A 14,000-nucleotide genomic window follows, 5' to 3' on the forward strand; every position below is an offset into this window, starting at 1 on the left:
CCCCACCATCCTGACAGACCATCCATGCTGGGATCCCTGCTGTCCTTTCACCCTGGGCTCAGAAAGCTCCTCACACTTAGTGTAACATTCTCTCCAAATGACTCTCTGAGGCTGAGAGATCCACCCTCCTGACAAGAGCATACCACACCTTCTGCCTGAAATGCTTTTTCTCCCTGTCCCTATTTCCCACATCCTCTGGCTACTTGCTTCTTCTCACTCAGGAGTCAGTTTACATTTCATTCCAGAAAGACATCTCAGTGTTCCCACTCAAGATGGTGCCCCTTCTAGGTGCTCCCAAAGTGCCCTGTGCTTCAGTTACCATGTATCTGAGCAGACCCCATTGAATTCCTTCTAATATTCATGAAGGCAGGTTTTATCTGTCATGTTCACTCCTGAAAATCATCAGCATTTAAATGATGATCAGTTTTAAGTGATTGAACACAGGGCCTGTATATTGTCAGCATTCAGTCATTGCTCCTGAAACACATGACCAAATTTTTGTTTTCTCCATTCCCATCTCGTACATTGTGTGAATTGGGACTTTAGGCAGATGTGTCCAAATCTGCAAGGTTGAATCTACCCAGGGTCCCCTGTGTGTGTATTTATGTTCAGACAAAAGCGTGAAAAATGAGGACTGAGAGAGAAAAGTCTTCCACTAATTTAATAAAGTAAGTGGGAATTTAGTGTGCAATTCAAGAAATGCATTTTTCTGTCTTCTTTTGCATATTAAATGTGTTCCTTCTGGGATGCAAGGGCCATTTCCTTGTTTCTCAGTGGAATAGTTAATAGGTTAGACACTAGATACACATGAAATTCTCTGAAATTCAACAATTGAATTACATCTCAGTGATTTTCCTCTTTCCCTCACAAATTTGATTTTTAGAAGATGTAACACTCTAAGACAAAAAAAGTAACCTGTTTCCTAGATACTTGTCATACTTAATGTTGAGAATTCAAATATGAGACAGTAGTTTGGATCAGAGACGTCAGAAACACCTTATCTTATTGCAAATTTATGAACTGTTTACTAGATTATGAAGTATGCATTAGTGTTTGGAGGCTGTTTCCAGCCACTAAAGTGGACTTAGGTGGCACCTCTAAATCCTCTGTATGAGAAACAGATCTGATCATTCCACTCTCAGCTGCTTGTTCTAAGGCCGCGGGTTCAGAAAATGTTCAATATATTGAGGTCAAAATCAGAAAAAAAAACATACTGTTTTACTCAGCCTATCCAAGGTTTAGATGCTGGGTTCGGCTGAAATTAAGGAGACCAACACAGGTATTATATTTTGAAATCCATGAACGATCTAGGTTTGGAGCAGAGAAATGAGGCCTTTGAGATGTGTGAGGAGATTGAAGTCTTTTAAAAATTATTCCCAACATGTACTCTTGTATTTATCTCAGAGAAATGGAAATTTGTCTTCACAGAAAAGCATGGGCGCCGTGCACAGAAGCTTTACTCTTAATAGCCTAAGAATGGAAGGAGACATGACCCAGGGTCTCTCTGTGGACAAATGATGAAATGGACTAGGCTGCATCCATACTGAGGCATCCTGCTCAGAAACAGGAAGGAAAAAATAAGATGCATGTGGTAGATTAGCCAACTCGGGGAATGCAGAGTGAAAGACCTTATTTTCAGAGGGTCATGTGTTGCAGAATTCCATTTGTATGGCATCTTGAGATAATGTAACTATGGAGATGGAGAAGAGAATGCTGATTTCCAGGGATTGAAGATGGAAGTAGGTACAGCTGTGGGTACAGAGGGTAGCACTAGGGAAGCTTCTGGTGATGTATCTGGTCTGTACCTTGGAACTATACAGATGACAAAATTGCTTTCTCTTCTCCCCCCTCACCCCAACTCCTCTCTCTCTCTCTCTCTTACACACACACACACACACACACACACACACACACACACACGAGAGCATGCAATTATGCAATGCTGGTCAACTCTGAAGGAGCACTGAGGGTGGCACCAGTGACAGATTCCTGGTTTGGACATGGTCTGTAGTTGTACAGGGTATGGTTATGGCAGGAGGCTGAGGGGAGAATACATGGAAGTTCTCTGTACATTTTTGAAACTTCCTTTTAAATTATGATTATTTCATAATGGAAAGTTATAAAATGTTTCTCCATGTGTTATTGTTAAAGGTCAGTGGAATTACGGAAGTGAAACCAAGGTCCATACATTTTTTTTTTTTTTACCTTTAGATCATTTTAAGAAGTTTTAGAATGATCTATATTGTAACCTATGATTCTCTATAGTTGTGTATACATATGCATACACTGTTAATAGTTGATTTACTTGAACTTGACATAGAATCAAGTAAAAAGAAAGATGCTTTGACTCCTGAAACTGAGGAGTCCAGGGTAGGTTTGGCTTCCGACCCTGCTCCTCCTTGTCAGCTCTACTTTCTCCATCTTGGTTCCTTTAGCAGCCAGATGCTTAGCTTGGACCACAAAAGGCTACAGCTGATGATGGGTGGATTGCTGTTTGCACTCACAAGACACAAATGTAAATAAAAGGTTTATTATCTAACACGACATAAAATGTTAAGACAGCTTGTTTGTCCTATGACTGACTCGTTTTATTCCTGATAAATTAGTTAATAGTGTTTTATATTTTGTAGCTTCAAACCGCATTGGTGGGATTTATGCTCTATGCATCAGTGTTGCAGAGTTAATTGGTTTTGGTTTATATTCAACATAGACTTCATTATTTTCATTCTCCCCAGGAGGAATTCTTAATTCAGCCTTATAATTTCTTTGCTGAAATTCATCGACTGTTTGAAGCCTCTAAAGTGTGTGATCGTGAATGATAACAGGGCCCTCCCTTGCAGTGCCCTTCTGGTTTCTGGCATCCCTTGTTTTCTGTTATGGCCCTAGTGACTCTGGTGATGTTGGGGATGCTGTTGGCGGGTTGTTGCTCTGTGGTTCCCTGGAATTATATAAGAAGAACAAACCTTTCCTGGGGTCTGTTGTCTGTTGACACTGGACTGAATGCTGAGAATTCCACAGGAGGCCAGGTAGACACGGCAGGTGTCCTGAAGGAGCTTGCAGAGAAACACACATTAGCCACATTTCAAAGTGTGGATCTACACACTTGGACATAGTTATGAAGGAGAGGCCACTGGTATTCTGAGAAGGTCAAGAAGCTGGGTTACGAGGAGGGCTGCCCAGTAAACAGAAGCAGGGAAGTTATCCCTAGACAATAGTCCTGGAAACAGGATAGGAAACATTAGTGGATGCATCCTGGTAAGGAAGGAAGGAAGTGATTCCTAGGCAGTGCCAACAATTTGAGTAAAGAAGGGTCCAAGCCGCTCCATAAGAGCCAGCCATGCTGACATGGGGAGGGTAAAAGGCACACAGAGGAGGCTGAGGCCAAGGGTGTCATCCGGGCTGAGGTTCCATCAAGGCATTTCACCTTGTCTGTATGCTAAGTGGAAAGGGAGGACATTGATGCTTTTTAGTGGCCTGGCAGGAATAGGACAAGGTATTGAGATCATTGAATTTGTTTTTAATTTTATTCCTCAGGTTAGACTGTAGCAAAAAATTGGGTAGGGATAGACAAAAGAAAGGAAAATCAAGGCAGCTTATTTCAAAGAGTGAAGATTTGTAGTTGTTTAATCAAAGTACCAGGAAACAGCCATCATAGTAGTGTATGATAAGCAAATAATCAAGTAGGATAACAAGAGGTCACAATGATGAGGGCCATATGGAACAACACAAAGGAACAGACTGTTCCTTTGAAAGTTCAGGACATCAGGGATTTTTCCAGAAGCAAAAATGAAGAGTGCATCCAAGCCAGTGCAAAATCCAAGGCAGGAGATGAATAGTGGGGACTAATGGAAATCAGAACTCAACTGCAGTATGAAGGTCAAGATACGGGGCAGCCCTCCTACCTACCTCCTAACAGTTTTCTTATTTGATTCTCGTGGGGCGAGATATTGGGTAACCCTGGAAACACCCGGCAATAACTTGCCACACAGGTGAAGTATCTACAGCATCCCGGAGTCTCCAGAGCCACAACAAAAAGCAAGGGATGCTACAAACAGGAAGAAGGGAGGAGGCCTGCTCTTCAAAGGGAGGGCCCTGTTATCATTCACGATTACACACTTCAGAGGCTTCAAACAGTCGATGTATTTCAGCAAAGAAATTATAAGGCTGAATTAAGAATTCCTCCTGGGGAGAATGAAAATAATGAAGTCTATGTTGAATATAAACCAAAACCAATTAACTCTGCAACACTGATGCACAGAGCATAAATCCCACCAATGCGGTTTGAAGCTACAAAATATAAAACACTATTAACTAATTTATCAGGAATAAAACGAGTCAGTCATAGGACAAACAAGCTGTCTTAACATTTTATGTCGTGTTAGATAATAAACCCTTTATTTACATTTGTGTCCTGTGAGTGCAAGCAGCAAGCCACCCATCATCAGCTCTCTGGTGGTCACCCCCAGCCTCAGAAGGACTCCTCCTTCTCCCTGCAGTGTGCCTCTCACAAAAGGAAGTTGGGCTCTCTGGATTCTTTAAGAAGGAATCCCTGCTCTTCTTCCAAGCTTGTGAGACTCCACCTGGTTTGCCCTCGGCTCTTAGTTCACAGGATTTTCATGGATTCTGCTCCTGATGTCTGGACAAAGCTCATGACCTTAAACCACAACGCTCAGTACATTTCCTTCTGGTGGCTGGTTCAGTGGTGGGAATGTGGGCCAGCAGAGCCAGAGAAGAAGAGGACACTTGGAATTTTATGTGAACTCTCAAAGAGGCAGATGCAGTGGAAAGAGTACAGTTCAGGGAGCTGTTGCCCTTTGTGGTCCAAGCTCAGCATCTGGCTGCTGAAGGAACCAAGGTGGAGAAAGTAGAGCTGACAAGGAGGAGCAGAGTTGGAAGCCAAACCTGCCCTGGACTCCTCAGTTGCAGGAGTCAAAGCATCTTTCTTTTTACTTGATTCTGGATGGTTTGCTTCTGCTGTTACTGGCTTGAGAAAAGGTGCTAATGGATACAGTATCCGCACAGGTGAGGAAGCCCAGCAGACATTGCCCCCATTTTTCTCACTTACCTGGACCTCCTACAGGCCATGGTCATGGGGTCTTATGGCTTAAGGCCCAGTTGAGCAGAAGGCACATGGCAGATGGAATAAACCACAGGGTGAGACAATGTGGGTAACTGCCAGATGCGACATGCCAGCAGTGTGGTGAGCACCAGGGGTACAGGAAGATACCACATGGGGAGCTAGTGACTTACTGCACCAGCACCCCCACTAGTGGAGTCTGGAAGGCCTGCTAGCCCAAGGCACCTCTTTCCTTCACACCCTGAAGGCTCTCTTGCTTGTTCTATGTCAAGTTCAAGTAAATATACTCTTAGTTGTACATGCAGCTGCATTGTATAGCAGGCTGTAATCTAAATCTGTCAAAAATGATCTAAAGTGGATTTATAAGGCCACAATATGTAGTAAAGGCCTGTGTTTCACTCTCCTAATCCCACTAAAGGTGAACGATCACACGTGAGGAAATGAGGTTTTACGACTTCCTTTTCTGATACCATGTTAGATGGAGAGGAAATATGTCAAAAAATAAAACAACCAAACCAAAAAAAAAAAAAAAAAAAAAAAAAAACCCAGGCAAAAACAATTTGCAGAGAAGCAGGAAACTTTTGGTGGTCCAACAAGCAGTGAAGGTATTTATGTTGTGTGTGTGTGTGTGTGTGTGTGTGTGTGTGTGTGTGTGTGTGAGAGAGAGAGAGAGAGAGAGAGAGAGCAGGCAAGTGTGCATACACATGTGTTTCTGTGTGATTTTAACATGCATGCACATGCAAGGCATGGAACTGACCTACCACCAGTAGATTCCCTAGTGTACTCTCTACAGCCACAGGTATCCTGGGCATCATCAGTCTCTGTGAATTACCCACCTGAATCTCCATCCCCAGTAGTCCCTCCAGTCCCTGTACACAGTCTTTAGCTTGTGCTGTCTTTTCCTTAAGTTTAATCTTACACCTCCGGCTACAGGAATTGCCTCGACTGAGCTCTCCTGTCACCTCAGAAGGAGCGTGAACAGGATTGAACTCACTACACTAGGGTCTTCTTTCCTGCTTACATGAATGATGTCACCGGTTTTACCTTCCTTAGAACAAGCATGTTAGAATAGGGATTACCAAGACATGGGTCAATAGGAGCAAATCTGGGAGGGTACTGGGGCTAACTGGGGACCCACTCACCCATCAAAGGAGAGGAACTGTTCAACTCCAGTGGAGAGATGGAGCAGGGTCTTCAGATCTTCTAGTTTTAAAAGTGATTCATAAAATAGTGATTCATAAAATTCATAAAAAATATTATTTTCAACATGTTCACAAAATTTGTTTTTCTTTTAAAGTATTTTATAACATTAAGCAGACTAAATAAAACTGTTTTTTAGATCTCTATGTAAGGACTTAACTGTCAAGTTTTGACATTTATCTTAGGTTAATCTTTGGCAATCTCCTTTACTTAATGTTCATGATACACCAAGTCATACTTAGACTTCCTTAAAGATATCTTTTAAATTTTCCCTTTTCACTTTTGGTCTCATACTTCACAACAAATGTGATTGTGTTTCTTGGTCTCTGGTCTCCATGCCTCCTCTTTATTTTTCCCTCTGTGTCTCAGATAGATAGGTAGATGATAAATATAAATATAATTATATATCTAAAAAGATGTGGATGATATATGTTACTAAAGTTGCATAAAAGCCAAGCATTGAGTACAATTGAGTACAGAAAGTGTACGCATACGCATGTGCGCATACACACACACACACACACACACACACACACACACACACAAGTCCCATATTCCACCAGCAATTGAGTCAGCCATCTCTTTATTTGGTTTTGTGGACTTTGCGAAGAGGGATCCCTTTTAAAGACCCCATCACTATCTACCATCTGAATGCATGATACCCTTCCTCATTCAAAGGCAAGGAAAGCATTGAGAATGGATAGGGGCTTCATCCTGGTACAAAGAAGGTTTGTGGTGGCAGCTACTTCTTCCTATGGGGAGAAGGAAGAGTGGTACTTCTCCCTTTAAGGCAAAAGAGTGGTATTCCAGGAGGTCTGGGACGCCTGCAAGATGGGCAAAAGGACACACCATTTCATCACTCTTCAGTGCAGTCTGTTTCAAGCTGATCATTACCAGTTGATGACCCAGGACAAGAGTTGAAGTGGAAGCCTCATCTGAAACTGACTAAATTCAGGCCACTTCCCTGTCCACTCTACCTCCCACCTTCCCTGCCCACTCCCACCCCTCTTTGACTCCCTCTCAGGTCTGGATGTGGATATACTGCTGACATTGCCTTGTCTTGGGAAGATGAGCTCAGGAAAGACTGCACAGGGTCTGGGGTCTAAACATGAGGGTGTATCAGGTGTGCTCCAGACTGGCATGTCCTACAGGCTCAGAAGAGGGTCAGAGTAGGGTTCTATAAAGCACAGGATCTAGGGAAGGGGTCTAGCTGCCTGGTCTGTTGCTTTAGTAAGGATATTTGTTTTTTTATTTGTGTTTTCTGAGCAGAGAAAGAAACGTGAAGAGGAAGAGGGCATTTTGGGGACAATGGAAAAACTGGTAGTCCTGTTTCATATGCCAAGTATACATAAGGTCACCATAAGGTGAGTATACAGTGTACTTAGAGCAAAGTTTAATGCTCATTCAAGTACCATATACAAGAAGTCACTTGTTGAATAAGAAAAGCCCACCACACAGAGGCCATGGTAGGACTTGGTGAGGCTAAGAGGTCTTGATGGAGGACCTATCCAGGACTAGAAGAACCACCTCCTGCAGGGATTCTTAGAAAACCCACATGCAAGAGTGCCACATTAGCAGCAACATGAAGGAGCTGAGTAGAGGAGTGTGCCAATCAAACAACAAGAGGAAGGATGCCATTCATGCAGGTGAGAGAAGCTCGCTGTCACACCTCTTTCTCATCCAATAGGAAGGATGAGCTAGTGCCTAAGAAGACAGAGAGCAGTGGATCAAAGGGTTCTTTCCTTCTAACTTGTAGTACCCCTGTCCTAGAAAGTGGCCCACTAGTGCCACCAAAAGCCACTGGAGTCCAGTTTCTTATTGCTCAAAATAATCCTTTCAGGATGTGAAACTCAATGGAAAATTACTGAATCTCACCAAATATTATTAAAATATACGGCAGGAAAGGTGGGATGGACAATTAGAGAGCAGTTACTGGGAAAAAAATATGAGACCTTAGCATGGGTAGACTCCAAGTGGAAACTCCTCCATACTCTAGAGATTTACAGACAGGTATTTTAACATCCAAAGTGCTGATATTCCTAACATAATTTTATGTATTATTTCCAAGTTAAAAACAATTGAAGTTTTTCTTTGGAAAATGAATGTAGATTAAATATTTAATCTAAAAGGTATGTTTTTTCAAAATTGAATTCATTTGTAAAAATTACTTTATGACTTTTTTTTTACAAACTGATTTAGGTATTTTTGAAAAGCTTATGGGGAGATATGTGATAAATAAAACCGTTTAAAATACATAAATAAATCCTATTTTGTTGTTTTGAACATGCATTGTCATATTGGTTTATCTGATATTTTGAATAAGAAAATTAATAGATATCATATATATGCCAAAATATTGTGCTTTTGATAATATTGGCCAGTGGAAAAAGTTACACAAGTTACACAGGTAAAGTAAAATGAAATGAGTAGTAATGGAAGAAAACAATTATATAAAAATAGAGGTTCTTTCACTTATCTGGTAGATTGGTCAGGGCTGTAACACGGATTCATGTAGAACCTGGCTATAAGAACACTTTGTTTAAAAGAAAGAACCTGGTCTACTGACATCTGGCGTCTCACAGGAAAGTTGAAGATATTCTAACCTTCCGCCCAACTTCAAGGCCCAATGTCAGCAGTATATCCACATCCAGACCTAAAGGGACGTTAAAGAGGGAGTGGACTGGGAAGAAAGCAAAGTGGAATTTCAGTAACTTTAAGGAAATTTAAGTCTGGTTTCAAGTTTGGGGAAGGATCCAAAACTGTTCCCTATAAGGAAGAACGGGAGCTGTTGATAGAGTGTCTACAAGTGCAGGCTAGGAGTGAATCACTGTGGGTATCTCTGTGAGTCATTGTGCAAGGACTCAATCAGCCTGGATGCTTTAAGAGGAGAAGGATGGGGAGGGAGGATCTGCCCTGCTGTGTGTCACGCTGGTGGAAAGACCCAGAAGCACAAGGAAACAACCAAGGAATGGCTCACTGGAAACCTTGGCGAAGACATTCTTGACTCAAACTCAAATTGGAGAACACTAAGGAGAATGTATCTAGGGAAGAAATAAAGGCTCGGTAGAGATATCAGAGTTTTCTGGTAAGCAGAAGAGCCTGTAAGTGTGTTTCTACATAACAGGATATTTTGTAGATTCTGAATATTCTTATTTGTATCTGTTCCAACACAACACTTCCACTTACGCCTCAGATACAGAGGAATAAACAAGCTAAAAATAATGTAGAATCACCTCTCTGATGAAGAACGGTACTTTGTAATTAATTTAGTAAACTGTTCAAATATTTCTGAACATGCATATAGTTTTAAAGTTTGGATATTTTTGCATAAGGGTAGCTAAATTAGAACCCCAGTTTTTCCCTCATGATTGAATCACTTCATTCCAGATTCTCAAATCCTGAATGATATATTCTTTACCCACAGAATAATTTATTATTTTAAAGATAGCATTGGGAGAGAATGTGGAAAATGGCCGTTCAAAGATGTGTTCTCAAGATTAGAAAGAAAATAATTATAGTGAAAAAGAAAAAAAGTAAGACTTGCACTCTGTCGTCGGTGTTTATTATTGTAAGTGTCAGTTTCTCTTTATAACACTGTGGACCAAATAAGACAGAGAGGAAAACAATGAAAGAACATAAATGAGCTATCACTTCCCCAACCACCTTTCCCCTCCTCACTGCACTAACCACAAGCAACCTCTTTTAACCATTCCCATTTCTGTTTATTTGGGGGGATTATTTACTTTACTCTAAATGTGTTTTTCTCCTATAATTTCTGGGTTCCTTGTCTCTTCTTTGTGAAAGATGAAGCTCCACCTCATCTTTAAATAAAGTATTTAATCTGAATATCCTGGTCTACTGACATCTGGTGTCTCACAGGAAAGGTGAGGATAGTCTAACCTTCTGCACAACTTCAAGCCCCATTCTGCCTCCTGAAGTCTGTCTGTTGTACTTGGGGGAAGGGGATAGACATTAGAAGTGTTTCTCAGCTAGCAGAGGAATTCTAGTAATTGGGCAGGGGATCTTCAATTCTAATCCTTTGGTTGTCACCCATTCTCCCATTTCTTCTCATATCCTTTCTCCTTTGTTTCTGTCTTGGAAAAGCCCCTAGTCATTGTGATGAGACAGACTTAGAGCTCAGGACAGGAGGCATAGATGCCAAATAGCAGGACTCCCTCGTCTTTACAGCAACTGGATGAGGTCAGCATTTTAAATCACAACATTATTTAAAATATCCTAGGTAAGTGAGGGAACTGAGATTAAAACCTAAGTGGTCTAATCACAGATCTCATTTTTCATGAGGAAGATAAAGGTTACCTGAATATTGAGTGTTTTGGAAGTCGGATTACTCTTTTTGAGCACCAACATGACATCACATGTGGAAAATGTCATAGGTCACCTCATGTGATAGATAACAGTCAAATTGCAGGAGCAATAAAAATATTGCATAAAATTACCTTCAGGCAATGGTGTATAAGGTACTATGAAACATAAATGAATTTTGTGTTGCAAGTTTTGTCCCAGAACCAAGATATCTCAAAACACATATGCAAATATTTCAAAATCTAAAAAAATCCCAATATGAAATATCTTTATATCTTTATTCTCTTATTTTAAGTAAAGGATACTCAACATTCAACTTGTTCACATGTGTATGTATGTGTGTGTGTGTGTATAAACACTTTATATATATATATATATATATATATATATATATACACACACACACACACACACACACACAGTGTTTCTCAGCTAGCAGAGGAATCTTAGTAATTGGACAAGTGGAAATTCAACTCTAATCCTTTGGTTGCTTACTCATTCTCCCATTTCTTCCCATGTATTTTCTCATTTGTTTCTGTCCTGAAAAAGGCCATATAGTGTAGTATATATATATGGAAAGGTATATATATATACTTATAAATAAATACATACTTAAGTTCATACTTAAAGCATTAATATACACACATACAATAATATGTAATAAATAAAACTTAAATATAGTGAAGCATATTAGATATGTCATGTGCTGAATAGTGATATTTCAGCTAGCACACACTTCATACTTGTTGGTGGTCCCATAAGACTGTATCACTTAGGGACATCGGGGCATCATAGTTTGTATAATAGACTCTATGATGTTCACACAATGATGAAATTGCATGATGAGTAAATGCCTACATATTTTTTCACATGGATATATATTTTACATTTCAATAACTAGTTTGTTTTTATAATCTTCTAATTAATTTTTTTTCTATTCTCTGATTGATCTGTTTCCCTCAGGATTAATTGCTTATATTTTTGACTTGAACTTTTGCTTCCAGATTTCTGGTTTTACTCATAGCCAGTGCTTGCCCTTCTGGACTCAAGAAAAGAGAGGTGATTGGTTTTCTAAGGGGCCAGATTGGGCTGCCTCTGGTTAAGGTCATGCACCTAGACATGCTCTGTGGCTGATCTTGAGTTCTTTAAACCTAGGTGGGGTTTCCTGACAACTAGATGTTGCTGTGTGTGAGCAGCAGGGCAACCAAATGTGAAAGCTGAGGGCTCTGTTTTGGGTGCACACCCACACTGCCAGCCCTAGATCCCTGCCTGGAGACTTGGTTGGATGGGAGAAGTGGAAGGGGTCAACAAGCAAAGCTGCTCAGGAGATACACATCTGGCCACACCAGGCCCCTTTCCTGTCCTTCCTGGCTCCCTCTGCCTTCTGGGAGATCTTATCTCCGCCACCTCTGCAGCAGGCCCCTCCAGCAACAGTCTCCTCTCTTTTTAAATTACCAAGTTCTTTCCTATTCTTTCAGACTTCCAACTGTATTGATAGACCTGTTGATGGACATCCCTACCCTCTCCTGTTTATTCTTTTATGTTTATTCTGAGAGATGATGAATTGAGTCTTTTGATTTCTTCCCTGCATCAGAGAATAATAAAGCAGAAGGGGGTGGGAATAGTGTCTTAGTGAGCCAAACTATAGTATTTACCATCCAAGGACCGTTGGTGACACCTTAGGTAATTATGCTGTCAGTTTTGTCTGAGATCTGAAGCATAGTTGTCTTTTTTTTTTTTTTTTTTTTTGACATCTTCCCACATCCTGGATTTTTCTTTACTGGATTCTTGTCAGTGCTTCCTCATGTATTGTGGTTTAGAGTTACAGATATTTTCAATGTTAATAAAGATGGAGCTTGTGTTTCTGATTTTCTCTCTTTTTGAAGGAAGAGGTATTAGGTGGTTAGTTTATTCACGCTTCCATTTTAGAAATAGAACAGGCTGGGGATATAGCTCAGTTGGTAAGGTATTTGCCTCCCATACACCAGGCCCTGGGTTCAATCCCTAGCCCTGCCAAAAAAGCCTTCACTTTAGAAATGGAATGCTACTGAAATTTTAGTGGTGCTTCAGATAAGAATGGATACAAGCTCATCTTTTTCAGTGTGTCACTTTGAAATGATGTTTTTTAAATAAAATTGATAAATTTAATTTTAAATGTTTTGTCATTTATAAAGGCTTCCTAATCAGGAAACACCCTGATATGAATTAGGATACAGCCCTGATAATCTTGTTTCTCTGAAAAAAAAAGTCCAGATTATTATCAAAGATGGTTCAACTTTGTTAACAGAGTTTTTCCTTTTAGATTTTGGAGAAACACAACATTGAGTTCTTAGAACATTGAAAGTCTAAGTTAGTGTGTTCACTCTCAACAAAAAACAAAAACAAAAGCAAGACACAAACAAACAAAAACCCAGCTTGATGTGGTAGAAGCAAGTCTGTTCTGGATCACTGCAGAAGGAATCTTCTGGTTTGTATCAGAGCATTAATTGGCTGTAGGCCTTGGATAATTCACTTGATTACAAGCTTCATGAGGCAGGAAGTTCATTTCTGTTGATTATATATGTCCCCTGTACACAGAACGTGTGTGTGATCCATTAGACCTGCATAATAAATATTTGCCAATGAATACAATTTGACCCAGGGTTATTGATATCCTGCTGTTTGCTGGTCACAGTGCCAGCAATAATTTTTTTGAAAAAGCATATTAAATTGGACAACATGTCTATTGGTTATTTGATTCTTGGTCTTTACATTCATCTTCTATGCTTTCCTTGCTCTGTTCTGGATGGTAGGAGGCTGTTCTGTAAAAATTATATTTCTCAGGCTCCTTTGCCAACTATGTTCTGGTTATGTTTGGTGTAAAATCAGAGACCAAGAGACAAAAATAAGCATGTATCCCCCCCTTTGTTTCTAGTTAGGTGATTTCTGAAGCAGTAACTGATACTTGTTCACTGTTCTAAATCCACTAGGCAGCTCCCACTCTGTGGGTGTGATTTCTGCTGGGCGGTTTGGAGTCAGTACTTTTTCTCTCCTCAGTCCTTCCAGGTTGAAGGCCCATCAGTTCTCTGCAGCTGCTATGCCCTGGGTTGTCTTACCTTGCTCTATTGGCTTGTTTAATTCATTATGCAACTACAGAGCTGGTTTCCCATATGCATGATTTCTACTGAATAAGTAATACAAGACCTATTTTCCTCCTAGACTTGACTCTTTCTTGAGATGTTTTTCCAATTTTCAAATATAGTAAGTTCAAACTTGTCTTATTTACAATGAGTTGAAAGCAGAGAAACTATGAAAGTGCCAGTGCTCTGTAAGGACTATGTCATTGCAGAGCAGTGACATAATCTTACTGTTTTTCTCATACTGTCAATGCAATAAAAAAACATTTGTATCTTCATGGAAT

Source organism: Ictidomys tridecemlineatus, chromosome 7, assembly GCF_052094955.1.
Source record: "Ictidomys tridecemlineatus isolate mIctTri1 chromosome 7, mIctTri1.hap1, whole genome shotgun sequence".
Taxonomy (NCBI): Eukaryota; Metazoa; Chordata; class Mammalia; order Rodentia; family Sciuridae; genus Ictidomys; species Ictidomys tridecemlineatus.